This window comes from Vitis riparia, chromosome 19, assembly GCF_004353265.1.
Source record: "Vitis riparia cultivar Riparia Gloire de Montpellier isolate 1030 chromosome 19, EGFV_Vit.rip_1.0, whole genome shotgun sequence".
NCBI classification, from domain to species: Eukaryota; Viridiplantae; Streptophyta; class Magnoliopsida; order Vitales; family Vitaceae; genus Vitis; species Vitis riparia.
The window spans coordinates 16,947,843-16,956,117 of NC_048449.1; the positions used below are offsets into that span (position 1 = coordinate 16,947,843).

Genomic DNA, 8,275 nt, shown 5'->3' on the forward strand with positions numbered 1-8,275 from the left:
CTATAACCTAATTTTCTTCTTCATTGCATATATTCAGCGATAGAGCAGGACCTCAAGGTTTAGGTCGTCCTCCTATTGGAAATACATGTTGACCACGAATGCTTCCGCATACCCAACTGGACTTGCACCAGTCACTGCCACAAAAAGATCAAGCTCTCGACGAGTGCTTCAACCTGGTGCCAGATGAATGCATGGCGATTGGAGAATCGGAATTTCCAGCTTGATTCCCTTCACGTCCATGCAATCATAAAGGTTTTTTCTTTTCGTTCTTAATAATCACAAAGATTCTGACATGCATCTTTTGGTTTCTTGGTTTCTTTGCATACTGCTTTATTCATCCAACCCTCAAATTACGAGAAAAACAGCCCATTTGTGCGGTATCTTGCCATGAATAACTATGATAGCTTCATGTGGACGGTTGACACTCCACCCAGTATGTTACAAGGCTAAAGGATCTTGTTTGGTTGGGGAGAAAGTGTAGGGAAATGGAAGGAACCAAAATCTTTGAACACTGCATGGTCTCAAATTTTGGGGTTCTTCAAGAATAAGATAACTTGTCTGGTTCTGTTTTTTCTTGGTTTTGTATGGAACCAAATAGAGGAGTGAGAAAATTGCTGTTCTCAGTAATGTTCTTGTTTGATTTTTGATGTTCTTCCACTTCTTTGTACAGGGAAAGCTAGATGGTTTGAAACGTAAATGCATGTGATGAGAATTAAAAAGATTATTAAAAAAGAAAGGAAAAAACAAGAAGAGTAAAGATTGTTCTTCTTATAGGTTAATGGACGTGAAGATCATCAAGTTGGAAATTTGCGATTCACCCGGTTTTCAATGGCCATATATTCATCTGAAACCGTGTTGCAATGTTCGTTGACAGCTTGATTGCAAACCAAGAAAATATACCCTGTAATTTTCTTTTATTTATTTTTCGTTTCTCAGTAACCAAATGGACATCGCAGGAGGGTCGACTTCAATGCATGAAGGAGCTAGCGGCAAAGTACGAAGGGGAGGTGGCCATGAGCTCAAAAACAACATATCCAAACATAGCCAATCCGGTAGTACAAGTCCTGGAGCAACGCCACTGTACCAGGTCTTCCACCAGCACCTCCATCTATTCATCCTCCTTATCCTATTATTGGTATGTCTAAACCTGCAGCAACACCATACACTGGGGGAAAGCCACCACCATATTATCCTCCTTTTCTGTGTAGGAAAACAATTCCTCATTTCGTTTAGGCTTATCCGGTTCACATAAAGCTTGAGGGAAAACATATTTTTATATTCTACATCAAACTTATTTCACTTTTTAAAGTCTTCTACATAAACACTAAATAATTTAAAATTATATAATTTTTTTACTAATTTTAATTATATTTATTTATTTTTTTACTTTTTTTTATAGTAAAATCAAACCTTAAAAAGTATTTTTTTTCTTATTTCTTAATTTTCGGGAGCCAAATATAACTTAAAGTTATATGGAAACTAAGAAAGAAAGTGGTCTAGGATTCATCAATGGATGATATGGTGGTGGCATAGACTTTCCCCTAGTTTATGGTTTAGGTGGAGGTCTAGACATATGACTAGGTGGTGGTGCACCAGGATGACTAGGTGGTGGTGCACCCAAACCACTAGGTGGTGTGTTCTTGGTCATGTTGCTTTTGAGTTCATAGTCTACTCCCATTTGTATTGTTGGAAAGTTAAAGGCAAATCTAGAGAATTATCTTGTTCAGGTATAAAAATTTCTTCGCAATAATAACCTCTCAATAATAATAACAACCTTTCATTATTATTTTTGAATAAAAATTGCACTTTTTATATTGTTGTAATTCCGAAAACCAATTCTTCATTGCAAATTTTTAATTTTGATACTTTGTACCATCTCTTGTAATTTAAAAGAATTTTTAATATATATATTATGATAATAGTTTTTGATATTGTAGATATTGTTCATCTAAGTTTTAAATTTTCTATAATGTTTTTATTGAAATGGTATTTGAAGCTTAAGAGTAATTTTGAATTAATCCAATTAGGAAAATAGTATTTGAATTAATCATGCTAAAACACAAATTTACATTTTTCAAATGATCATTAGATAGAGTTTACCTTAATTATTAAACCATTTTTTTCCTAATTAGGATAAGAGAAGAGAGAGCAACCTTGGCCCTTGAATTTCAAATTTTTTGTACATTAGAAAGTATTTATTTCTTAGAAAAATTTATGAGAAGATATCTTAGTTGTTCGGTCTCCCTTTATTAATACATAAATCCTTATTTCTAGGCTGTAAGGATAATATCACTATGAAATCAAAAGGAATCAATTTCATGCTCACTTGCTTTTCTGTAATTCTTTTCCCATAATTACAAAAAGAAGAAATAAATCCTTAAATTTCACTAATGCAAAAAGAACAAAATTAAAGAAATAAAAAATTTTTATTTTCACTTCCCCTTTAACGATCTTGAACAAGAAGGAATATAATTTCCTTGCATAAGAATGACTATGAAAAAAAAAACACCATTAATAAAGAAGGTATATGTTACAAAAAAAAAAAAAAAAAGAGAAAGGAAGAAACAAATACCTCACAACGAGTAAAAAAATTAGAAAATATCTAAAAATATATAAGGTGCAAACAAAAAAATAAAAAATAAATAACACCAATCAAATTGATTGCTTTTAGAGACTTGAGAAATTTAACATTTATGTCTAATTAAATTTATTGGTTTCAATAAAATTTCACACATCAAATCCTTTTGGCATTAGGATTTCTAATTATTAATTTTTTTTAAAAAAATTGCTCATTGGCTTAAAAAAATTTTGGGTCAAATTAAATTTTTTATTTCAAATCCTTTTGGTATTAGGATTTCTAGTTGCCAATAAAAAAACAAATCAAACTAAATAAATAAATAAAGTAGTAAAAGCAAAGCTTAAAAAAAAAAAAAAAATTGTATCAAAATTCAAAATAAGAAAAATAAAAATAGTGAAAAAAAAAATAAAAGTTTGGAAAACTTGTGCCTTGGCTTAAAATTCTAGCCAAATAAAATTTATTATTTCAAATCTTCCAAATTTTTAAAGGGATTTGTAGAGGGACAAATTTTATGTTGACTCATTAATTGCCGCATAATAATTGGCTAATAATATGTTAACATGTCATATAAGGTAATCTAATAAAAAATCAAATAAATATTATAATTATCATGATTAATTAATTATGATAATTATCATAATAAATAAGATTTATCTCTAGAAAATTTAATTGTGATAATTATGGTAGATAATTAATTATGATAATTAAAATAAATAATAATTATCATTTGCTCGATCAGACCACAGCACTTAGAGTTACTCCTACCAGAAATCTATATATGAACCAAGAAGGTGTCGTCCCTCATCCTTGAAGCAATTCTCAGACAGCAGACTTGAAGCAATTCTTCTCAGGCAGCAGATGGAAAGAGGTTTGAGATTTTCTTCCACATCTTCAACCTTTCTCTATACAAAGACATGAACGAACATAAAAAAACAAATAAGAATGTTACTGGGTATAGAAATTGTCATTAAACAAATTATCTTATTCTTGAAGAACCCCAAAATTGAGACCATACAGTATTCAATGATTTTGGTTACTTCCTTTTCCTACATTTCTTCACCAAACAAACATAATGACCAGCCGGGTTTAAGCATTGACATGAAGCTATCATTGTAATTCATACCAAGAATCCAAGAAATGCATGCATTCAGCGTAAGAAAGATTATGAAAAAAAGAAAAGAAAAGAAAAAACAAGGAATTGAAATTGTTCTTCTTATTGGCGTATGCTTTACGATTGCATGGACGTGAAGAGGTTGAAGTCGGAAATTGCGAAACTCCAACTGGTTTTCATTGGCCATGCATTCATCTGCTACCACGTCGAAGTGTTCATGGAGATCTTCATCTTGCTCTTCCCGTGGCAGTGGTGATGGGTGCACAAGATGGAAATCCGTCTTCTTGGTGAACTTGGTGTGTTTGGTTCTCGAGAAAAATTACAGTACAAAATCACTTTTGATTAGTGATTACAACACCATCTCTCTCTCTAACTAGTTATAATATGGTTGTTGGGGGTTGGGCGGTTATATATATATGGGCATAGTCGGCAGGAAATTCAGACCCTGAGTTTGTCTTCTCTGTCGTAAGTCTTTTGTCAAAGATTGAAGTGACCAACAAATATTGCCACGTGCGCAAATTTTTTAAATCAAAATTGTACATGACAAAGTGTGTTAAAAATATATAATATGCTTCTTAAGGGAAAAAAAGAAATTACATTCATACGGAGTAAAAGGTGATTGAGTAATTTATCAATTGGTTTAGTGGTTTCTCATGTGTGAAGTGATTTAGTGGTTGAGTTTCATTAGTGTTAATAACATAACATGTTATAAAAAATATAAATTAAAAATGTTATAAAATGCTGTAAGTGGTGTTATACTTAATTTTAGTGTGTTTGACAGTGATTTTTGAAAGCATTTATAGTATTTCTAATACTTTAAAGCAAGTCCATTTCATAGTGATTTTATGATACTTTTCTAATATTTTTAACAGTTAAAAATTTTTATCATTCAAGTGTTACAAATATTATAAATATTTTTTAATATTAGTACCAAATGCACTATTAATATGGTTCTTTTTCCTATTTTATATAGGTAGATAACTATTTGCTACTTTGTATTTAGCCCATACCTCAAGATAGGATGTTTCAATATTTTTTGTGAAAATTTCACATTTGATAAAATTTTAAAATTTTGGTTCTTACTCAAAGGAAAGATTTATCCTTTTCCACAACCATTAAACTCCTTGATACTTCATATATGATGCTCCAATAAAGATCATATCTTTATTGACATCATTAAGGAATTCTTTTCTTCTAGTCCTCCATAGATGATAAAAAACATAATTTTAAAATATAAAATTAAATCATATGCCCCTATGATGGAGCTTATATCCCAATCTATGGAAAAGATTAAAACTTTACAAGAAAAATTGAAAACCTATTTTCCTTTAATGGAGCTTACAACCAAATATATGAACAATAAATAAAACAATTATCTCATTCAATCAACACATTCAATAATAAAAAAGAAACTTATATGTGTCCTTTGGCCATTGGATAATATCAAGGCTATAAAAAGAGGCTAGCACACCCTAAATAGTGATCTCAATATGCCTATAAAATTTTGTTTTGATACCAATTGTTGGCATCTTAGATCTAAGCGATGGAAGAAATAACAATTTTTAAAAAAAAAAAAATTGATATTTAGGGTTAAAATACTAACCTCTAGGTTCCCAAACCTTAGATTCTAAGTGTTAAAGAATCAAATTGATGTCCTCGAAAGTCTCATGGACCCGCGATCTTTGACTCGTTAGTTTTTTCTTAATCCTAACACAATTCTTATAGGAGGAAGAAAAGATGGAGGCCATGGCTCTTTTTCTCTCTGGAGGTTGAAGACAACTCTATGGAAAAGCTATGAAAACCCTAATCCCTAAGGGGGTATTTATAGAGTTCCCTATTGGGCTTAAGTGACTTGAGCCCACTAAGGGTCTGGGCTACTTAATCTAGCCCAAAACAGGTCCTTAATTGATTATATAACCCAACATGGCCTAATAATTAATCAATTAACCCAATCCAAAGACCTTGATCACATACTCCTATGCAACATTGTGTAATTACCAAAATGCCCTTATGCACAAAAGTGAATCTATAGTCAATCCAATCCTCATAACCCATGCCAAAAAAGTATTTAAGCTTATGGAGGGGACCATTAAAACCCATAGAAGCACTATGTGCTTGAGTCATAAACATTTAGTAATGGTTCGATAGGGGGATAATATACCATAGATAATTAAAAACATCCTTGATGGTTCATCATTCATAGATGTAAAAACCCCATCACAAACTAATAAGAATAGATAAAGTGAAACTTTAATATCATTAGTAAAATTCCAAATCTAATTAGTCTTTAGATTATATGAATATCCCTAATGGTTCATCCTAGGTTCTATCTAAGTTTATTAACTCAAAGAATTAAAGTTCATTATAGTTTCTGGTAAAATTTCTTGATATTGTTGTGATCATTATTCATTAAATTAAGTCAACCTATTATTTTGTTTCTAACTACTTTCCCATCTCATTATTGTGCTACATGAACAATTTAATACAATTGTTGATGTAGAAGGTTGAGACCTTTTGTAATGACCAGGTATTTTAGGCCACATAAGAATTTCAAGTTTGAAAAGTCTTCTATTGGATGGTGGTTGAAAAGTGAAAAAATTTATTGGAGAACACGTGTCAATTTTGGATTGGCGAAATTCAAAATATTTTGTTGGTCAATTAAGCGAGTTTAATTTTTTTGTGCCATGTCAACTTTATGGTAGAAAATTTTTTAGGATCGTAGAAATTGAAAAGAATTAAATTAAAATTAACATATAAAAATAAATTTAAAATTTTTTGGTACTTTCTTTTCTTTTATTTTCTTTCCTTTATATTTTTCATAAGATTTTCTTAAAATCAAACATATATAGTCTTAGGTGGTATTTGTTTTTTCTATTTAATTCTAAATAGAAATTAAAACTAAATAGTTCTAAAGTGTTAAGTATTAGGTTATTTATTTTTATACTATTTTATTTCTATTAAGTGTTAAAAAGGTAAAAAAAAAAAAAAAAAAACATGTTACTTTTTCCATTTAGAAAAGCCAAATATTTTGATTTTCTCTATTCAGTTAAAAAATTATAATAAATCATAAAAATACAGAAAAAAAAAGTAATTTAAAGTTTGAAAGCAAATCGCTTTCAACAAAAAGTTGAAAAAAGAAACACCTTCTTAATCTTTTTACAACTACTAAATTGAATATATGAATATATGATAAAAAATATTTTATGTTTTGAGATTAATAATATCTTAAATCAATAGATTATAAAAGATAAAAGAATGAAGGTAGATATTTTTGAAAAATAAATAACATTTGCATAAAAATAATATTATTATTTTCTTCCCTCACGTGACTTGATTTGTGGCCTTCAATAAAAAGAATCACCTTTTTTTTCCTTTTTTGTTGACTCTTTGATTAGACTCCTTTGATAGTACTGCTTTTTGACGAAATATGGCACTAGTCAAAAGCCAAATACATACCATCATCATGTTTAGTTGAGATTCACTCCAACAAATATATATGGAGTTTTCCTAGATATTAATTTATAATGAAGATATATGCCCTCTCTCCATCCTCTTGCTTTAACGGTATCTACTTCAAATAGTTTATTGCATTTGTTGGTATAGTTTCTGAAAAAAATAAAAATATAAATAAAAAAAACTTGTTATGGGCCTGAATAACATAAACCAACAACCAAGGTGGTTCTTGAAAAGTGTGATTAACTAGTCCATAACCTCTTAATGACTAACTAGGGTGATGGCTACTGTTCCTAATCTTTGGACAGAGTATCGCTAACCCTAAGTTTGGATAGCTTCTTGCATGCTTAGAGGAAGTTTAACTGACAACCCTTATTAGTCTTGCACACTAACTAAAGCTTAGAAGGTTTAATTTGCTACTTTGCCTATCGCCCTTTTTTCCCATGCTTCTTCAAGCCATGCCCTCACTAAACCAAAAGGAACAGAAAAAGAAAGAGCAGAGTGGTGAACAAGGATTACCTATTCTATTCCTGATCTTTGATTGCTTACTTCAGAGCTGCTTTAATTATTTTTATTTTTTTGGGGAAATACAAGCATCATAGGGTCATTCCTTCTCAAACTAAAAAGCAGCAAATTCATGATTATGTTTACACTTTTAATACATCTCTTTTGTTTCCCTCAACCATCTATCTCACTATACAATTTAAAATATACTATTACTAACCAATTCAATAGTACCCTTTCAAGTGAAAAGCTAGATAAAAACTTTTTCTTACTCAACTCAGCAAAAAACTTTTCCTAACCAATTTAATGTGAATTATAATAATGTTATAAATCATCATATAATTAAAACCAACTTATATCCTACCATCTATTGGAATGATGAATAGATTTCCTAATAGTATCCACCAACTTTTTGAACATAGAAGTTTCTATATAGGAACAAATATGGGTATATGAATTTATAACCAACAATTTCTCAAAAACATGAATTAAACTATGGTTTGAGCCATTTGTATGTGCATAATCAATTGTAAATCTTGAGAGAGAAAAAAAACAAGAAAAAAAAAACCTTATTCAAAATTAGCAAACCACCTCATGGAACCAACCATTGAAAACAATTTATACGTTTA

The 8,275-nt window shown here is 30.0% G+C and overlaps 1 long non-coding RNA gene across 1 annotated transcript; it reads left to right on the plus strand.

Moving 5' to 3' along the window:
• Window positions 1–200: 200 nt before the first annotated feature.
• Window positions 201–627, plus strand: LOC117909406. Its single transcript, XR_004650359.1, has 2 exons — window positions 201–252; window positions 366–627. It is a non-coding gene; the product is annotated as an uncharacterized LOC117909406 (long non-coding RNA).
• The last annotated feature ends 7,648 nt before the right edge of the window (window positions 628–8,275 follow it).